Source organism: Mastomys coucha, unplaced genomic scaffold, assembly GCF_008632895.1.
Source record: "Mastomys coucha isolate ucsf_1 unplaced genomic scaffold, UCSF_Mcou_1 pScaffold6, whole genome shotgun sequence".
NCBI classification, from domain to species: Eukaryota; Metazoa; Chordata; class Mammalia; order Rodentia; family Muridae; genus Mastomys; species Mastomys coucha.
The window spans coordinates 50414800-50437044 of NW_022196912.1; the positions used below are offsets into that span (position 1 = coordinate 50414800).

The following is a 22245-nucleotide window of genomic DNA, read 5'->3' on the forward strand; positions in this document are numbered from 1 at the left end:
TTTTTCTGAACAGCATTGTGAACAGTTTTAAATTTTCTTCAAACTAATAGCTTTCAATGTCTTATTTATTCCAAGTAAACATTTGGTATTTTTGTTACATTTGTTGTGGTTGTTGTTGTTGTTAATGTCTTTTTTATTGCACTGTGATCAGATAATATGGTATACATGAAATCTGACACATAAATTAATGCCTGCCAAAACTGACAGCCAAACAAAACTCAACATAAACACAAACTTGAGCTTCTCACACAGCAGTAAACTCTTGATGAGAAACCTTAAGGAAGTTTTCCTCCTCACAATGTAATTTTTGGTCAAAAAGTTCTCCAATTGTGAAACTAAGCCAGTTCTCTACATTCCTAGTGTCACGAGAGTCACATTGATTTCTCTGCATTTACTAACTAGTAACGGAGCTTGAAAAGGGATAACTCTCTCTACTGTCAACACAAAAAGATAGGCCTGAGTGACCTGTAGGAGTTAATCATCAAAAGGACCGCCATCTTTAACTCTTACAGGTGCTTCACTGATGCAATAATAGAATCCCCAAAGGCTCCGACTCTGATCAACCATTCCATGTCTTCTGCCCAGCTTTGTAAACAGTGAGCCGGGACCAGATAGATATAGGGTTGCTAATTGACTACATGGGTTGTAAAATAAACAAACAAACAAGGAAACAGTGAAAGGTTTCTTAATGTAAAACCATAAAAAAAAACAATCAAATATGCACAATGAATCTGAGACTTTCTAACAGCTCTCTGCTGGAGCTTCACCACGGCCTGGTTCTAAGGCAACCAGTGATCTGTGTATTGTGCCAATGATGCATGAAACACCGACAGACTCAACTAGAAACACCCTGGCTGAAAAGGAGACCACTGTCGGTTAGAAGTTGCATTGCTTCCCTTCCCATATGATGTTTATAGAAAACAAACACCTTTATATTTTCTGACCCTCATTTCTCAGCATGTACTAAATTAATATAGCTTTGAGATGTATTATGTTGCAATGCTTGATTTTAAAAATTGTTATTTGTCTTGTTGATTCATGTTTTGTTTTAAAATCTCTATCAAATTCATCCTAGCATTAGGACAGAATTTTCAACAGTTGCTGAAATAGACTTCTGTCATTTTTACTATATATTTATGCAAAATATTCTTCATAGTATTGATAAGTATAAAAGGAAAATCTTAATCAGTTTTGACAAAAACCACTGCTCTAAGTCCTACTGTATCAGACATTGCACAAGTTAGCATTTTATGTTCATCACTAACAAATGGTAAAAACCAAAGAACTGTTTTTAAAATAAACCTATTTATGATTCCTTACTAGCAAATGTTTGATTTGTATAGTTATTTTATATACCTATATTCTGTGGGAAAGGTCACATAAAAATTTCTTGGAACAAAACATTTGTAAGTAAAAAAGGTTTAAGAAACCTACAGTGTAGCCAGGAGATAGAAAAGTCTTTGAATCCTGGTTCTCTGTTCTTCCACTGGTACAATCACTAAATATTTGAGTATTTATTAGTTTTATGAAGGAAACTATATGACAGAGAAGAGCAAATGGTCAAGCTATGAGAGAGGGGCTTTAGTTTGTTTTTAGAGCAATTAGAGAGAGAGATGGTTAGGGAAAAGGATGAGGAGAAGGAAGAAAAAAGACAGGAGGATGAAGAAGAAGAGGAAGAGGAGAGAGAATGTAATTTAAGCCAAGCTACAAGTCCCAGTTTAGAACAGCAGAGCCCTGTCTGTTAAGTGGGAGGCAGAAATCACCAAGGAAATGCTCCACAGGCCACGACCTAACATTCATTGGCCAATCATCTTGCCAGCAGAATGCTTGAGCTCCCATTTCTTTTGAAACACTTAAGCTAGGAAATAATCACGATGATTATTAAGCATGTGTATATTATTTTCTTCCTTTCTAGAAACAGTTTCAGTTAGTATTGCAGAGAAGCAAACTGCATTGCTTTTAAGCCATTAACTGCACAGGTGACTCCCAGGTGCTCTCCTGAAAGGTACAGGGAGCCTGGAGAGTCTGCTGCCTGGGCTGCTCCCCTGCTTCAGACTCAGCATCAGGACAAGCCTCCCTTGACTTCTGGCCCCGAGAAGTGTGTGCACCTGGTCCTCCCCAGACCACTGAGCTCATTCCTTCTGTTTCTGAGTTCATAATCATGCACTTTTAAATTCCAGGCAATCCTTTTGAGAACCTATTTATACCATATAGCAATGCTAGGTCATCAGTTACAGCACTTTTAAGAAGTATTTATGGTCACTGATTCGGGCAAACTTCGTTCTTCAAGCAGAGCATCCATTCTGTGCTTCTTTGGGAGTTAAAAGTGATAAAAAATCAAGACTAAAAACATGAAACATTTTGATTACATTCTGCAAGCAATGCTTCAGGATCAGAAGTCACACCTTATCACCCACTGAAGGAAAGTGCTGGCCTCTCCAGCTCCATTTACTCCCGTCGGAGGTTATTAGAGACATTTTACATTTTAATTGAAAACATATTTACTTGAAATAAGCTAACCACACATCACCTTTTCTTTTTATTAAAAAAGATCAGCTTTCTGTTTTGCTGCTAGAATCAGAGGTTAATAACAAAAGTAAAAGACAATTAAGTATGGATGTTTAAAATAAATGGGATTCAGAAATGGATGACATTCTTGATTGTTGGACTAAAATTAAACAACTAATCTAAATATGACTGACGGGGATGTTGCTGAAGGAACAATTAAAACAGCAACTCTGAGAACTTCATCAAGGAAGAACTCTGTAATTTTCCACGGAGCGCTGGGAGCTACAAGCAAGGCCTGTGGATGGGTCCTGTCTGCTTATGGTTAGAGCAACAAAGAAGTCTGTTCTTAATTTGTCTGCTCTTGTGGCCCAGTGTTATGTCTGGGGAAACTTCCTTGATCTTTAATCTCCATGATTCTCTCAGGGTGATTTGTCCCAGCTTACCAAATCAGGAGCCCAGAGGGTGAAGCTCAGGCTTTGCTATTTCTCTGAGGGTTATTCTTTCTACATAGTCCAATTTGCATAACTTTATTGTTTTGTGGATTCTAAGCCTGTGAATTTATTACCAAGGCACCTGCCAGTGTTTCTGTATTTAAGAAACTGTCAGCAGTTTCTATTTTGGGGTTTTAAGTTTGTTACAAAAATTCACTCCGGGTTGAATTTTGGCATGTGTTATAGGGTTACAAACCAAAAGTGAATTATTTTTAGAAAAAGGGAGGGAGCCAAGGGAAATAGTTCTTTCTTTTTTGCTTGAGGTATATAAATGTAAAATAAAAACCAGAAGTTGGTGGTTACAAAAGGGTCCTAAGAGATTAATTCTCTTTTGTTTTTCTGAAATTCATAGGCTTTCAGCTCATTAGCCCACATTGCAGACTAATGTCCTGAGAGAGTGTGGCAAAATATTAAAACTATATGTCCTTTTGACAGGCAAGATATGTTATGTACTCATTAATTTTAATAATGAACCACCAATTTGAGTAAAAGAATAGACTTATCAGAGATTAAACTAGAACCACCGACCAGCCTCAGTCCACACATGCTTGCTGTCAACACACAAGACATTACTGTGCTGGACAATTAGGGATATTCCAAGTCATGTTTATTTAGAAGTTTTATCTCAGAAAAGAGTCTTCAAAACCCAAGTCTTTATTTTTGAGAGATAAAAAATCAGGTAAGACTCTCTGAACTTTTTGAAAAGAATATTGAAAATTCTTATTATCCCCAAACATGAAAGTATACATATGCGTGTGTGTTTAACATATGTATACCTATGTTTGTATGTGTGTGTGTAGTGTGTATACATAAATATATATGGTGTAGTAGCATGCCTTCAGATTATCTTCACACAAGAAAAAGAATCTTAGGCAATGAAACATTCAAAAAAGTATCTTGTAAGGAACATACATACTATTTCCAATGTAAACATATTCTAGCTAGCTGAACAGACTATTGACTTATTGATCACATGCCTCTTAGGCACACTGTAAGGCTAGGCACAGACCCAGAAAGTTGGGTTAGAAAGTGGCTGGGGCAGTAAGGAGAATGTATTTTTCATTTTAAAAGTGTTTTGCATTTCTTTATTTTTAAATTACATTTTTATTGTTTGGGAATTTCATATATACATACATATATATATACATATATATATATGTAATGTAATTTCATCAGATGCCAACTCCGAGTCCCTCCTCTACAACTGCTCCATCCCCAAATTTCTCTTTCCCCCTAACTTCATTTGCTTTGTTTTTAAATGCATCAAATTCACTCTGTGTGTGTGTGTGTGTAGATAAATAGATATAATACCATCAATTAGAGAATGGGTAGCCTCTCCTAGATCATATTCTTGAAGAGACTGACTCTTGCTCCACCAGCAGCTATCAGTTGCCAATGATTCCTCAGTTAGAGGCAAGACTTAACGAGAATGCCCTATCCATGCTGAATTTTTAGCTGACTTGATTTTGAACGGGTCATGTGATATAGCCACACCTACTAATTCCATGTATGCAATGGCACTGTCATGTGCAGCTAGTTATTTCTCCCCAGGTGTTGCCAGTCTCTTGCAATTTTTTTCTACCCTTCTTTTGTAATGACCCTTAAGGCTTAAAAGGAGAGGGTGATTCAGAGTTTCCATTTAGATCTGCACACAACACAGTCTCTTGTTCTCTGTATGTTGAACAATTGTAGATTAATCACAATCTATTGCAAAACAGAAGCTTCTTTGATGAAGGATGAGAGATAAACTCATTTATGACAATAAAAGTTAGAACTTAGGGAGGTGGTTGATTAATAGGCAAACTAAATAGATAATGGCATGCATATTAAATAGATAAAAAGAAGTTTTCAGAAGACAGGATCTATATGGAAGCACTATGAATGTGAAGTATATTCTGTCCTGTAGTCTGAAGATTATGGTCCCTCCAGTACCAGTACTGCTCTACAGAAACAAGAGCATCAGACCAATGTCACACACACATGATCCTATTAAGGAGGACTTCTAAGCCCACATTACTTGAGGGGCCTAATCTGATTCCCTGGAGAGCAGGTTCCAGTGCAGCACTGGGTCAGTTTCCATGAGCATCTCAAATACTCATTTAGAATGGAAAAATTCCCATCTCCCAATACATTTGAATGATGGTATACATATTAACAGCTTGCAGGTTTAGATAATGGAAGCCTGGCTCTGCATGACTTCTAATTTCAATATGCTAACCAAGTGTTGGGTTTTCCTTGCGAAGCTCCAGGCCTAGGACCTGTGAGTCCAGTCTCAACACCTCACAGGCACTTTTTAATAACACATTAAAGGGAAGGCCAAGGCACCCTGGGAAGGCCCTGGCAGGCAGCCACTTCTCCTATTAGCAAGCTTAAGTTACATTGTGGTGTTCTCTCCAGTTTCAACAGGAACCTAACTTCAAAGAGAAAAATGGGCATGACTTAGGTTTTTATGATTTCATTTTATTTTAATGAATTTAAAAAGCTAAAGCACAGGTTTCTAAACAATACCTCATCTCCACTCGTCTCCTAGTCATAATTAGAACTTGAATAAATATTATTTTAAACACTTTTAGAGTTTTCCTATTTGCTGGAAAGTACCTCAGAACATACTAATCCCAAAGTAGTAAACTGATGTTGTTGCTATTTTATCTACTGTGCAACAGTGAAAGGGGGAACAAGTATCAACAGAAGATGAAAATAACCAACAAGTTGTTTACTAATAAAAATCAGGAAGCTTGCTAAGTTTAGTGTTAGCTAAGAAAGAGAAAATTATTTCAGAAAGACTCAGACACATTTATTTTTATTGTTTATCCAACTTGACATTGTAGGTTCCTTAAATTTACCATAAAATTCCTCGTTATTAATAATTCTAATTAGTTTTTACATATTTATGCAATGGTATAAAACAAATTCCTCAGAAATGAGCATTTTTCTTTTAGCTGTCTCTTTGTTTCTCTCTCTTTGTTTCTCAGGTATAAGAATTAGCACTCCAAGAAGAAGTCTAGCCATTCCAGGTTTGATGCTGTAATTATTCTAATTGGTGTAACAATTCAAATTTGTACTGAGCATTAGGTTGACTCAAGTGAAATCACCACATTGGCAGGTTGAAAATGCTAAATCTCAGCACTTGTATATAGCTTGAAGTAATGTTTACTAAAATAAATGGTTTTTCAGTAACATATTAGCTGTCTTATATCTTGTGAGTACTACCCAGCCACTGATGTAAACTAAGCAATAACATTTAAGTTAGCAGATTCAATTGAAATTAAAGTCATAGCTACTTACATAAGGAGTTCATTCCCATGAAAATGAGTATTTATAATATTTAAGTCCTCCAGTTACTCAATATGAAAAAGACAAGTAAAGTAAGCAGATACTATACAATATACAAATATAACATGTAATAATTCTAGTAAGAACCAGTGCATGCTGAGCACCGTGGAACTTGCCTGTTACTTTAACTACTTGAGAAATAATTCTTAAAATCCGCAATGGTAAACTTAACAAGATGAAACTAATGCTATTAAAAGGACAGCAACTGAAGTCAATGATCTGTTCAGAGAAAATTACACAGCATGTTTTTGTTTTAACCGTTACTTATTTATTCAAAACATAAGGTTTTTCCTTCCCAAAGTTCTGAGCAGAAGACATTTAGGTGCCTAACATTTCCAGCCACAGTTTTGTCTTAGCTTGGACTTCTCTGAAGTGTGACTTCTCCTGGGCCTAAACCTAATGGATATTTTTATTCTTTTGTTGTTTATATGCAGGCAGTGGGTTCAACATGCATTTATGGCTCATTTGTGCCTTATATACATGAACAAATTTAGTTCTCCCAATCTGATACATGATAAGTAATGTAGCTTATAGCTTTTGAAGATAATAGGAACAGAGAAAAACATTTATTATACCTTTAAAAGCTGTTGAATTTAACAGTCAGAAAATGAATTTGATACAGTTTTAAATCTAAGCTTAAAACAAGCTGTTGTATCTTAGGACCCGGTGAGAAGATCTCATGTCATTTACCATTTTATACAGAATTGTAATTATGCCTGTAAACACTAAAGTGGTTTTAGAGACCTCTCTAAGCTCCACAAAACCAAGAGCTATTCCATACTCATCATTTCATGTTACAGCAATGCTCTTCGAGCTTAACGTGCACAGGACTCACCCAGGGATCTTGTTAGACTATAAATTGTTCAGCTGTGCTGGGACATGGCCTGAAACACTGCAGTGCTAACTGACTGCAGGATGCTGCTGACAATGCTGATCGGAAAAACCACACTGTGAGCAGCAACGGTATGGAGCACCCAACTAAAGCTGTTGGAACCCTAAAAGGATGCCTAATAGCTTTGTAGATAGCTGACAAGATTAAATCCCTACAAGGTGCCAAGTACAGTTAATAATTCTCAAACCGATTAAGACACCTGGCTTCCCTAGCACATGTATATTCGAGAAGCACAGCAGTTATTGTCTGGCAATGGGGCATCTCCTCATATTCCTGCCAAAAATCAAAAGATGGGGAGGTGGGACTTTGGCTTCCCCACTGTCGATCCCCAGGACATGGAGCATAAGGACTCTTAGAAGGCAGAGTGCTTGGACACCAGCTCTAGGAGTGTCTGTCTGCTCTCAGTCTTTTTTTTTTTAAGAACTCTGTAAAGATCTTAAGATGGTCAAGTGGCCATCTCTCCCTCTGAGGCCCAGAGGGCATAGTGGAGGCTCATCTTCACCCTGAGTGACGTAAGGATCCTCTAGGAAATTATCGGGAGATCTCTCCAGATGAGGCGTTGACAAGAGTCTGTAGAAAAACATGGCCAGAACTAAGAGCTGGAATCAAAAACCACACCAATGACATCGCTAAGCATCAACAGTGGCCTGGACCATGGTTACAACATTGAAGATGATGCCAACGTGTCTCAGGCCACATACAAATTGGCACGGTAAAGCCAGCAAGAATTCAAATCAATTGCATATGGCATCTGGGTAAATGCAATGTGTCAAAGATAAATGAGGTTTGGGGGGCCTTCCCAGCTAGGAGAGTAAGCTATCCATTTATTAAGTTCAGGAGGGTTTCAGAGAGAGCAGTAAATGGGTAATATTTTTTACAATAGACAAGCCATCCCTGAGGTCAGTACAATTTAAGGAAAAAAACACTCTGCAGTGATGGAATTATTTGCCATCATAGTATGTTTCCTGCAACTCCTATCTCGTGTTCTTCCTAGTCTCTCTCGCTCCTCCCAGATCCTTCCCAGGCTGACCTATGTTTACTGGGTGCTCTGCTCTCACAGAATGTTGTTTTTGCTTCTTCCTCCATCATGATAACTTACCTGTTACTGTCTTCTTATGTCCCATTAATCCCAGCCATTGCTTTTTAACCCTATTCTAAATCTCTGCTGGTGTGTGCTTCCTCCTCTGCTCTGCTCTTCTAAGACACCCCCATGTTGGTCTGGCAGCAATCATCATCAGTCATACCTAAAGACACTAGCCATGGTTTTTACAACCAAGCTATTCAAAGTAAACTTCTCAATATGAAACCAATTCTACCACTAAGTATCAAGTGCTGCAGTGTAGCAAAAAGTAACAATGATATATTCTCATTAAGTAAACCTTGTACTTGGAAGCTAATTTCAAGAACAAATTACATCTAAATATCAGTGGAGGGAAATTAGCCTCTGTAGTATCTGCTGTGCTAATACACATATGCAAACACACGCATACACACCAGCAACTCTGTGCTAGCACGTGAGCCAGAAAGTCATATGCAATGCCCATTACTCAAAATTGAAAACATCGTCTCTCCTGTGCAGTGTTTGATGATGATAAAGAAACCAGCTGCGTAATGTGAATTGTGGTGCTCACGTTAGCGGCATGAAGCACTACACTGAGAATAATTTTGATTATGCCACTTTATAAATGAGCAGTGTTTACTGATAAATGATCCTCCTTATATCCTTATATGATCCTTATATGTTACTGTCAGAACACGACTCAAAGCTGAACAGCCTGCAAGCTATACATTTCTCCCTCTTGAATTCCATTTATTATTATTATGTGTATAAGGAAGGTCGTGCATATGTCATAGGACACAGAGCTCAGAGGACAAGTCTATGGGCTCAGTTCTTTCTTTTATGTATGTTTGGGCCTTCAGGCTTTTGTGGCAGGCAAGAGTTTCACCCACTAATCTTCCTCCCCTGCACAAGATATACATCTCTTACACTCCAAATCTAAAAGGAATTTCCACTTAAGAGAGACATAAAACAAAATTCACTAACTTTAAATGTCAAGGAGCTCTTTGAAAATGAGGCTAATACATATTGAAAAACAGAAATATTTCAATGTCTGCCCTAGTTTTTCTATAAGTACTGAGTGAAATATTCATAGCTATTTTTAAAAAAGTTGCCATTCTCCAATTTAAAAGGAATGACTATCAACATTTCTATGGTTCTATTGTGCATCAGGGAGCGTCTTATCTGCCCCTACTACATAATTTTGTTGGAAGTGGCTTGTCCAGGAAAAATAAGTTTATAAAGCATTTATGCATACACTATCTAAATCACATGAAAATGAACCCTCAGAAAGGACAGTAAGATACATGTCTCCAAAACTCACTGATATGTGCCAATTCTGAATGACATTAAAAAGCCACTTTCTGATTTAACCTTCCTCTTGTTAAGTTTACAAGCATGCAGATGAACTGTTTCACTAACTAGTACCCGCAGAGCTCCTAGGGACTAAACCATCAACCAAAGAGCACACATGGAGGCACTCATGGCTCCAGCTGCATATGTGGCAGAGGATGGCCTAGTCGGTCATCAATGGGAGGAGAGGCCCTTGGTCCTGTGAAGGTTTATGTATGCCCCAGTGTATGTATGCCCCAGGTTTATGTCTGCCAGGGCTAGGAAGCCGGAAGGGGGGTTGATGAGCAGGGGGAAGGAGAAGGAAACAGGGATTGTTTTTGGTTTTGTTTTGTTTTTTGTTTTTGTAGGGGTAACCAGGAAAGGAGATATAATTTGAAATGTAAATAAAGAAAACATCTAATAAAAAAATAAATAAATAAAACCCAAAGGTTTCACAATGGCTCTGGCTCAATGGAGCATCTTCAGCAGTACGTAAGCACATCACCTGTTTAGAATGGACTCTTCAGTACTGAGTTTATCCTTAGGATAAACTAGGAACCATATTTTGTTCCCACATAATAAGTGAGAGTTGGGTATGGTAATTCTCACCTGGAATCCCAGCACAAGGGAAGCTGGGCAGAGGGACTGTCATGGATTCCAGATCAGCCTGCCTGGACAATAGAAAGAGACCCAGTTGCAGCAACAGTAATAAAAGCCCACAGGCAAGGCAGTGTGGAGATGGATAAGGCAGACAGACTGGAGGTGAATGGATGGGGTTATGCTGTGGGCAGGAAGGTTTCTCAAAGCTGCATTAGAGAAGGGTGGACTGTAAGGGTGAAGGGAAATGACTAGGAAAGAACCTAAAACCAGCAAGTACCAGTTCCCTTTCTTCCACCATTTGGACTCAAGTCATATCAGGGCAGAACAATTAAAGCTCTAGGCCTTCTGTAGACATCCCCTATTTCATACCAGAGTTTGTAGGCCTTGAGATGTAGATAAAAAAAATATTTGCACAATATGAAGCTGCTTGTCCTACAAAAAGAAATGTGATTTTTATGGCTCAACCAGAGACACATATTTGTCCATATCGTTTTCTCCTTAATGACCTCTCCTCTCCTCTCCTCCAAATCGTGACTGAAATAAATATGCTGAGAAACGGGCAACTAAAAAAGTTTCTCCACACACATTGTAGGACTCCTTGAGGTTATGGAGTTAGTCATTATGAAACCAAGTGGCCATCCATTTCCCCACAACAGCTTTGTGATCATTTATAGTACTAAGGGGTGTCAGGAAGAGCAAATATCAGGCCTAGCTGCACACCCAGACCCACCCCAATAGACCTCTCTTCCCCCTCACGTACCAGGGAACAATAAGTGATAAAAAATGACTCAGCAGAAAGAACAACAGTGACTTCTATGGATCGTTGGCATTTTTTAGCTTAAATCTGAAGTGACCAGATTCACAAGTCTTCTACTGGGGATGAGTTGATGTGACGGACAGGAAGGGACACTTTGAAGAGCCCCCAGTGCTACAGCAGTGCCTTGTTCAGAGTTAGACAGGGGAGCCAATCAATAGGACTCTCCACCCACAAGCATAATTGCTGTCCTGAAATACAAAAGCTCAAGCAATTCATAGCAAAGCTCCCCCATTAACTGGTAGTTTATGAAATATCTCCAAGCCCATGAAAGCCCTCACTAGCTGATATATAATAAGGTCAGCCATTCAGCTCATGGATGGGGTCAGAACAAAAGCATAGGCAAGTGTCTGATCCACCCAAATGAGTCTCATACACTGATACAAGGAGATTGGCTGGCTGCCTCTGTGAGTGTTTCAGATGGCCATTGGACAGGTGAATGTATCTGAGTACCCTGAACACCTTTCCTATGAAGATAATACAGGGAACCTATCAAAGTCAGGCTGCCTACCCAGGCAGAATTTAAGCAGTAGATGCTTAAATAACATGCATTGTCAAGAGGAAGGGAATAATTTGCTCCCGTAATGATGAATTCTTAGACTTAGGGTTTTGTATTAAAAAATTATCATTAACAACAAAATCCTGTTACAATTAAAGAAGACTTGATTGCCCAGTTTGTGCTCCAAGGGAACAAAACAACAAAATATTGGGGAAGGTCAAGGTGATGTGCCCATGATGGCTACTGCAAAACAAAAAAAAAAGTTGTAAAGAAATTTCAAAATCCTTCATAAACCTAATATTCCCCTGGCTGGCTAATACTTCTTTATGTGCCTTTCAGAGTTTAAATGGCTTAAAATATTTTTTGAGGAACAGAGTCCAGAGGCCTCTTAAAAGTCAGAGTTTTCTACCCTTTTGCCAGAGTTAAACTGCAAACAGTAAACTGGTGAGTTTTAAAAGTCAAATAAAGAATTAAATTTAGCAACACATTTACAATGGTGATTCCAATAATCATGGGAACTCACAAAATTTAGAGTTTGCAGGAATAAGCAGATTTGTTGGGTTTATTTTTAAATTTTATAGGCATCAACAAATAGCATAGTTTCCAAATATTTTATTTGATCTGTTTTTTTTCTTTTAATCTGGCTGAGAATGTGCTTCAAACATTCACAAGTTTCCATTTTATTGGTTGCTAGATGAGCTTTTATTTGTGGATACATTATGTCTACTTTTAAACTATGATTCTGGCTTTACAGTTTATGGTTATGTGCTTAAATATAAAAAGAAGGAACTGAGAGGCAATTTTCAAAGTTTTACTGAAGTGTAAACTATTGTTCACCCCCAGCAGCAATTACTGTAATCAATAACAATAAGACCAGAACAATAAACACCATACAATGTTTTTGTGTTAATCCCCACCCCATGCTCCTAAATTTGTTTGTTTATTTATTCATTCATTTGTTCATTTATTTTTTACTTTTTATTTATTACATGTAGGTGATGGGAAATCACAAGTGCATAGAGATCAGAGGCCAACTTTGTGGGCTTAGCTCTCTCCTTCCAGGTTTCCTGGATCAGATTCAAATCATCAGGTTTTCACAAGAAGCATGCTTACTCGCCAGGCCATGTAGATGGCCACCACACTGTATTTGGAACATGAACAGCATTAAATGAAAAGAATCCAATCTGTGGCTAACTCTAAAGAACAATCAAAGTGTGATGGCTCTATGCACTGTAAATTCCGGGCAACGTAGATGCCAAGCAGGGTGATCCTGACTTTCTGCATGTCTACCATCTTCCCTGTAGTGAGTGATGCTGCCACTGCTGATGCAAGGCCAGGCTTGGAGAAGCAGAACTCTACAGTAAACCATATACTGCCCCAGGGCATGCGCTTTAAGGAAATAATCCATCTGACTAGAAAGGGCAGAACTGAAGTATCTCGGTTGAAACCAAAGCTCTGGCCTGTCAACACTAATTCATTACCTTCTCCTCTCAAGAAAATAACCCATCATTACCAGAAAGGGCTACTTAACACCAAGCCACTTATCAGGACCGGTGCATTCAAATCAGCCACAGAGCAGGCTAAAATTCCAGGTGATTAGAGCCCCCTCCACTATAATTCTCTTTCCATGAATGTGGTGGGAGTTGAGAATTATAAATATTTTCACCGTCTCCACAGGTGACTTCGGGAGTCACTGACTCTGTTCATTTGCTGTGCTGTCTGAATAGGAAACCCACTGCAGTAAATGCCCCCTCCAATCTACTTGTGACTTGAACCGACAGGATAGAGGTGTGACTGATCAAGCATGTGTGCTAAGGGAAGCTATTTCCTCATTTTTAGAAGGTTAGATGTGTACCTGTCATTTCTGATTGCATTCGAGCACATGAAGTGTATGTTTCCATTAACTCCTTTTCCGAGCCTCAGCCCTTTTGCCATTCTGCCTTATTTCATGAAGGGCTGCAATCTAAGGCCTGGCAGCATGCAAGCTTCATATGGAAGAGCTTCCACTGCAAACTTCCTAAAAAGCAAGGGATTCAGGGTGAAGTGACCTCTAGTGTGCTTCTCTTTCATTGGTGCTGTACTGAAAGGAGGGTCACGTAATAAAAGGCTGAGGACAGGTGAGTCACAGTCCCAAGAACATCAGCCTGTTTGGAGCAGGCCTCATCCCCCCGTTTACACTTTATCAGACAAAGTTTTAAGTATACTACCACTTCAAAGGATTCCTGCAAGAGGGGGCAGTAACAGTTAGGAAACACAAAATAAAACTTTTAAAAAATTGCAGAACAGAATATCATCTGCTAGCCCCAGAAGAATTTGTGACCTCAATTCAAAGGTGGCATGAAACCCTTCACTGGTCTTGGCACTTAATGCAGCAGCTGAGTTAGTAGTTATCAGAGAACAGATTCAGGACCAAGGCAGCCTGACCCCCTGTGAGAAGCAACACAATTGCCAAAGCCCCTTTATGAAAGAAAGGAAAAATCAGAGGTTCTACCTTGTTGTCAGTGTGGAAAAAGATTCCACATTCCTGCAAAGTTTATCCTCTCACATCTTCAAAATTCTATTTTAAGATCCACATTCCTGTTTGCATGGCGTGTGCCTATAACCCAGTTTTCATAAAGCTGGGGCAAACAAATCTTAACTTCAAAGCTATACTGCATAGTGCAAGCCCTTCTCAAATCCACAGAATCAAGTTTTTCAGTCATCCATTGGACATGTTTAATTTCAGAAATTCCTACTCAACATACAGAATGAACAATGCTCTGAGGGCCACAGGTTTCCATTTTAGAAGAATAATTGAAAAACTAACCTATTATGGCTTCCATTAAAAAAATCTGCCAAAAGGGAGCATGTGATGCAATGGCATGAATGGGAATGCTTCTGTGTTGGTGTGTCTGTTAAAGCTGTCTTGTTCCAAACAGGACTTGAAACTTATTTTCTGGCATCAATACAATGAACTCGTTCCCAGTGATAATCCACTGAAATCTTTACTTCATGTACACATCATTACCTATGAAATTGTCAGACATTAAGTTCAAAGTTATCAGTGAAAATGATCTGTCATTCTAACTCATAAAGTACTCAAAGGTAGAGGCAGTTCTCTGAAGATGTTGCTTCTCTGGGTTCTGCATCTCCTGAGAGCTTCTGGGAAATACGGATCTCAGGTTTCATCCAGCCTGGGTGGATGATAGTCTGCCTTTGGACAGGATGCCCATAGGTACTTTACAATTTGAGAAATGCTACCATAGGAATTCTGTAGTGAGGTATTCTATATGTGCTTTTAAATTTATTCTTCACAACAACACTGCAAGCTAGCTGTTATCACTTTTGTCATTAACATTTTATGCCTAAAGAAACAAGGTTGTAATAACTTTCCAAAGTTAACATAAGGGGCTGTGACTATAGCTCAGAGGAAGAGCCCCTGTCTAGCATTCACAAGGTCCTGGTACAACCTACACACACACGCACACACACACACACACACACTGAGAGAGAGAGAGAGGCAGAGAGAGAGAGACAGAGAGACAGAGATAGAGACAGAGATACAGGCACACATAAAGAGATACAGACATATACACACAGAGTTATACACACACAGATACAAACACAGACACACATGAACCTTTGTGCACAGGCATATATAAAAGTCATGTAAGCAGAAACCAACAGGCTCAAATCCAAGTCTTTCCATGTAACAATCCAGAGTACTTGGCCATGCAGCCTTAGCACTCAGGATCTTCAGGGCCTTGGATTAGTGCCAGGCCCTGTGGAAGCTAGTGCTGGTCTGACATTTCATTGTTTCCACCTGATATTCAAAGGAATCCAGAGAACCAGTATTTCAAGAAAGAGGGCTTAGGCTCCCTGTTTCACTGATTAAAACTTTTATTCTAAATGTCTATAGGTGCAAACAAAGAGAGAATCAGAAGTGCAAAGACCCTAATCTGCTGTTAGTTAATTAATTAATTAAGATTGTAACTGCCTTACATTAACCCATAAAATTTAGAGAGCAAATACAAATAAAAGAGCCACATTCTAAGCAAAGCAAAACTTGCATTGCTTTAGTTTCTCTAAAAGCACATGAAGCTTGTGGCCATGACTTATAAGTTCTTTTTGTAAGTTTTAAGATGCTTAAGAACATCATTAAAAGGATTATGAAGACAGATATGATGACAGCTCACACTTAGTATCCCAGAATTTGGGAGGCTGAGGCAAGAGGATCCACATGAGTTCAAGGGCAGTTGGGGATGCATAGAAACCTTATCACAATAAAACTATATATTTATACTAAAATGTTGAGGTTTGGTCTTTGCTTGAATTATAATGCTAAATATTGGTCACCAAGGCCTAGTTGCCCCCAGGGATGAGAGAGTCTGCATATACCCAAATGACATACCCAAGTGATGCTATATAACCTTGTGCCCCCCAAATTATCCATAATTAGTAAATGAAGATGCCTACAGCAAATAGCTGGGCAGAAGAGAGATAGGAAGGGTTCTTGGGTCCCTGGCCTTGGGGTCTAAGGAAGCCATGAGAAGAGAGAAGGAGGAAGCCACCATGGGGTAGGTGAGTAATTAAAATATGGCTATGAGGGTGGGCCAGTTAGAGTCAAGAGCTGCCCAGATGGAACATGGCAAATTATAAAATGGGGTTAATGATGGGGAAATAGATTCTAATAGCATAGAGGGTAGATATCTACCCGGCTTTAGTGCTGGTTAAGGCTTATTAAAATAATAAAAGTTGTGTGTCTTTTATCCAGAAACTGAATGGTCAGGAGTGGGGCAGAAACCTCCGATTGAGACTAAGTAATTTTTACAACATTAAACATTACATTTTATTTATAAATTTTATTTCTCAAGGTTGGATAAGAAATGGAACCAGTCTCCATGGCTGTGATAGATAACACACTAACTGTAATGAGCCCCTGAAGCACATGTTAGTGAGGCAAGCACCCAACCAGCACTGGCAATGCCTAATTCACTAGTAATACAGGATATGGAGTCTGAAGTGGTCATCTTTTATGGTTGGGCAAGTCTTCCCAACGTGGGACTAGGTTGTAATCAGTTGAGTTGTTGGCCAGGGATGTCCTGTAGAAATCCCTGAACAGCCCAAACTGATGCCAGGACAGAAGGTCACTCTGAAAACTGATAGTAGGACCCCGTTGCTGAGGACAACATCCACACACCTCAATGAATATAGAGAAGTTGGGTTGGAGCCTACATGGGCCTTTGCCCTTAAGTTGCAGTCTCTTTGGCACAAGAAGGTACTTTGCAGGTCATGGAAAGAGAAACCTGGATACCAAACCAGCCACAAAACCCTAAACCTGAAATCTATCCTGCCTGCAAGATGTGCTAGGGCAATGGTGGCTCAGAATATGGGACAGTCAATATGAGAGGGGGCCCATACCCTCCACTTCCTGGATGGCCAGGAGCTGGAGACTGGAGAATACAGATATGTAGGGTAGAATAAAACCTAACTGGAAAAGAAAACAATGAAATAATTTCCAATGATATCCTATTATACTAATAGATCAGTTGCCTTGTCCAGTCATTATCAAAGAGACTTCCTCTAGCAGCAGACATGAGTAGGTACAGAGAGCAACAAATAGACATTATGGAGAAAGAGAGAGGGCGGGAAGGAGGGAGGAAAGGAGAAATAGAGGGAGGAAGGGGGAAGGAGAGGGAGAAGAAAAGGATTGGGAAACCCTAAGGAAGAGGGGGAAGGAAAAAAATGTAAGAGTGAGAAAGGCTAATGGACACCAGGAGAACATTGCTCACTGAATCAACAAAGTGGGGCTCACAGAGACTTCAGTATGGGGCCTGCATGGGTCTACACCAGAACCTCAGCATATATGTTATTGCTATTAGCATGGCAGTTTTCTGGAACTCTACCAGTGGGATCCAATGTGTCTCTGACTCTTTTGCCTGCTCTTGGGACTCTTCGTTCTATTGAGTTGCCTTGTCCTGTCTTAACACGAGGGCTTTTATCCTGTCTTAGCATATCTTATTTTGTCCTGTTTAACTGCCATCTCTGGCAGGTCTGCAGTTTTCTGAAAGGGAAATGGAGGAGGGAATGTATCTGAGGAGATAGGAGGTGGGGAGGAGCTGGGAACAGTGGATAGGGGAAACTGTGGTCTGGGTGAACTGTATGAGAGAAGAGTCTATTTTCAATTTTCAAAAGAGAATGCAGAACTTAAGAATGAAAAATGTGGGATCTATTCGCATAAACAAAAATCAATCTAAGAAAGGGCCATCCCTGACAACAAGTGTCTTCTGCACAGCCCGTATGGACCTTCGCAAAGCAGACTCCAGGCTGGGGCAGTATCCCGCATGATCTGAGAGACATCATGGCAGTGTGTCTGTCCAAGGAGGAAGTCAGTGCAGGAGGAGGAGGCAGGGAAACTGTTCCACAAATACGCAGTTCTTCACTTCCTAAAGTTTCCATTAACCTTCTAGAACTTCCCCTCCTCTCCAAAGTGTAGCTGAGATGAACTTCTGACCCTCAAATGTATATATCCCCATTCACACACAGTTACATATCACAAACACACACACACAAACACATGCACACACACACACACACACACACACACACACGCGCACATACACCCAAATCATCTTATTTATATCAAGTTACATTCATTGTTTCCTGTCTTGACTCTGCATGGTACCTCCATGAAGATCTCAACCTTTTTGAGGTTATTGTTATTCAATTACTTCACAGGCTTTCTCTAGGGTTTTTCCTGTGAGGAAAACTTGCAGAGACAGGCACCTCTTCCACTCTTTCTTATCTCACACTTACCCAGGATGGAGAGAACAGAGCACAAGAGTCTGAGAGCATAGGTTTCACATTACATTTATCAAAATGAAAAAACAGTCACAAAATTAGAATACTTGTGTAGCTGAAGTATTACTAACATTTTAACTTATTCCTAAAATGTGTCTACATACCAAGTTTTTTCCAGAGCACTAGCCATAACAAGTCAGCTCACTTGCTTCATGTAGATAAGGTCAATCATTTTTTTTTCTTTACAATTTTCTTGCAGGTATGCACTGTGCACTAAGCACTCCTTGAGCCCATTCTCAGGTATCCTACCTCTTCATTCCCTGCCCACCCTTTCATCTGTTTTGATCTTCTAGAGAAATTGATTTCTACTCTCATTTGAGATGGACACACATGATTTTGCATAGACAAATCACTTTTAAGTTTTGTAAATCCCTTACTTATCCACAACTAAACCACCCAATTCAAGGCACTGAACGTAAAAAATGAGGAAGGTTAAATCAATCGCCCAGCTGTTCCAGAGCTCCAAAGGCTGTCGTACACAGCTCCGGCAGAGATAAAAAACAAAGTCACCACCTGAAATACAACCTCAGCTTCAACTTACTGCCGTTTTTTCCAGGCACTTTGTACCAAGTAAAACTATAAATAGAATTCTCAAGCAGCCAGTGCGGGCTAATTCATAATTTATCTCCCACTCTTTCCATTCTCCTGGATTTCTCCAGTCTGAAAGAAATAACTCCTTCTTTGTAGTTCTGGGTTAGAAGCAGTCACAAAGAAGTCTGCAGTGTCTCCAGCTGGACTCCAATATGGAGATACAGCTGTGCTCTCCTATCTCCAGAACACAATAGACTGACTCCATTCCTCCAATGCCCTCCCCTCTCCTGATCTCACTCTCTAACCTGAGTTTCTATAGAGCCTGTCGCCATGGAACTGTCCAACATGACTCGGCAAAGGGAAAGTTTTACCCTGTAAGAAAGAAAGATAGGAGGGCAGTTTTAAAAACATAAAGATGGTTCAGAAAGGCGAATACTCTCTGGCTCGTGTTCCCACCATCTGAGTAAATTGGGAAGTATTGATTCTGTCCACTTATATTAACTTTAATTTTATATATAATCAGATTACAGGTTCAAAGTCAACACCACACACCTCTGAAATTCATCCAAAAAGTATATCCAAAAAACTTAGTAAAATTTTCCAACTGAAGATGATTGCCATTCAACCTGATTTGTTTATTTTCTATGTTAGCACAAAATCCCTAACAGAGCAGGAGAAATCAAGGCTGTGTAGTGAGTAAAATACAGGCCACATGGCTGAGCACACAAAGCAAGCACATCATTATTCTCATTAAAGGTGTGATATTATTCCAGTGGTCTATAAAATATTCAAGAGAATCATTTTTAAATTAAATTGCTGGCATGTGAAATAATTTTCTGCCTAACAAATCATACATTATAAAGACATTTGCATATATTAAAATCAAAAGAGTGCAAAGTCCACTCCTGTTGATAGGGCTTTCAAGCCTCAATCCCTGAGCCTGGCTCACTGATGCTTGAGCCCCAGGCTGCAGCTCTTCACTAAATGTTGGGCAAGGAGGAATGAACCACACATTCAGAACTGAGCCTTAATAATTCACAGTGTCAGGGCATAAATCTCTGGACAGGGAAATGTCATGCTGTAAATCCACTTCTCAGAGAGTCTGAATCGGTATCTTCTTTTCAGACTGTTTGCCACACAGTGCCAATTTTGTGAGCTTTGTGTGTGAATACCCCAGTCAGAAAAACAGAGGACAACCGGATGACCTATCTATGAATTCCTATCAACTTCCCACTTGAGTGTCCTGCTAGCCTGTTTTCCATATAATTACTAATCACCAATGCTGCATACATTTTTTTTTTCCTGGAGTAAACTCTCCCTAACAGATGTATGAGTGGAAGAAAGCTCTGATGAAGAAGAAAACTTCCTCTGTCAAACTGAACTGAGAATCTCTAGACCTGGACAAAGAAACAGAAAACTGCACGTTTAAGAAAACACATGCCTATCATTTAGGATTCAAAAACTCCATGGATTACAAGAAAACAGATCTGAAAAGCTTTAATGGCTATGGAGAATAAAGCAGATGGACCTTTTATAGCATAAAACCATTTTTCTCCTTCAGAAATACACTATCAAAGACCCTAATCAACCCATTAAACTGTTAGCAAATTGCATTTTTGAACCCTTTAAAGGGGTCCACTTCAATCTTCCAAGAGAAGATTGTCTAGGGCAAGATACAAAGATCTCTTGCCATGATTACTGTTCAGAAGCTAAAAATAGCTGTCCGAGAAAATTGACATCAAGCAGCTTCCTGTCACACGTGACCTAATTCAACAATCTCATCTCAGTCCAGTCAGGCTGAAGACTCACTCCCAGGGCCGTTAAGCTTCTGCTAAGAATAGGAGAGCACACAGAGTACTTATGACTTTAGGCACAATTTGCATCTAAATAATCCGATGTATTAGAAACTACATAATGCCTGCTAACAGAAAGCCTCTAGGGTTCATTTTAGAAAAATCCATACCATGAAATATTAGAGAGCTGTGAAGAGGACCTCCAAGAAGCACAAGAAGAATGACAAGGAAAAGAGAAGCACAAAACCGAGCTGCAATGTGTTAGTGTTCACACATACATTCACAGACACATGAAGTGCCACATTCTGGAAGGTCATGTGAGAATGAAGAAGGGGTAGGTGATTCTGAGAAAGGGGGGAGCAGAGGAAGCAAAGGGCTGGAGGCCTAGGAAATGCATGCCGCAGCTCTCCTGCCTTTGAGCTCCATATCTGTATACCGAACACAGATTTTCAAATCAAAGATCACATCAAAGAAGTAAACATCGGTGTTGTTATCCTGCACAGCCATGTCCTTCCCACCGAGGAAAGCCTGGGGGGAATGAATACCCCGAGGCCCACAGCACTTTCCCATCGTCCCTCATGCAGGGACCCTCACATTCAAAGATGGAGTTCCGAGGCTGGGCACAAAGCTTTTCTGCAGCTGTCCCTTGAATTGTTTCAAGTAAATTTTCTATACTAGCACCAAGTGGGCATTTTGAGAGCAAATGCTATTTCCCCTCCCAAGTATTCTCTATTGAATCTTTACAGAAACACACTCTAAGCAAAAGGCAAAGGTTGTGTATAACTCCTCGTGAAACAGCAGCGCCCGACCCAGTGTCTTGCCTACCATCTCCAACTCTGTCCTTCCACATAGAAACTCAGCAGTCACAGCTCTGCCCCTGGACTCAGATGAGGAATCCATGCATAGTGATAGTACTGGAATATAGAGGTTCTAATCTAGCAAGACAGTATACACAGGAACCACTGAAGCCAATGAGAGCCCATGGTCAATTCTGAACCTGGATTGGCTGGTTACTTATAAAATGGAGAACCCAGATAGCTTCTCTCAGCTTGCTTCCTTTTCTGTAAATATGGACAATGATGCCACTTATTTGGGAGCAGCAGGCTCATTCTGCAGGTTGCATTCTATAAGCAGATGTGAAGTGAAATCCATCTGCTAAATCCCACATGGTCTCTTTTAATTGAAGGAAACATTAAAAAAAATTGAAGAGAAATCCAAAAGAAAATATAAGATATAAGACACCATAAAAGTGAATTTGTTATTTTTCTCCCCACTCAAATATAATACAAATGCAAGGGGAGAATATATCATTTTCACTAGAGATCATATTGAAAAATTAAAGATCTTTGTTATAAGTTGACTGTGAGGACAAAATATATTAATTCATCATAAGATTAACTGCACTTAATATACTGTCTGGCAATAAAGAGCTCTCTAAAACATTAAGTGCATAATTCTGGTTATAATAGCATTAATCGATTGTCATCTTTGGCTCCATCAGAAAATTAACAAAAATCAATATGCAATTCATGTAAAAATATAATACTAAAATATA

General features: G+C 39.4%; 1 protein-coding gene and 1 long non-coding RNA gene across 21 annotated transcripts in view; both read right to left on the reverse strand.

The window, feature by feature from the left end:
- Positions 1-22245, reverse strand: part of Hdac9 (histone deacetylase 9) — an 832819-nt gene that overhangs the window by 609214 nt on the left and 201360 nt on the right. The window lies entirely within an intron of this gene.
- LOC116079700 lies at positions 4858-17187 on the reverse strand. Its single transcript, XR_004114126.1, has 2 exons — positions 10223-17187; positions 4858-7794 (listed from the first exon to the last, which is right to left on the reverse strand). It is a non-coding gene; the product is annotated as an uncharacterized LOC116079700 (long non-coding RNA).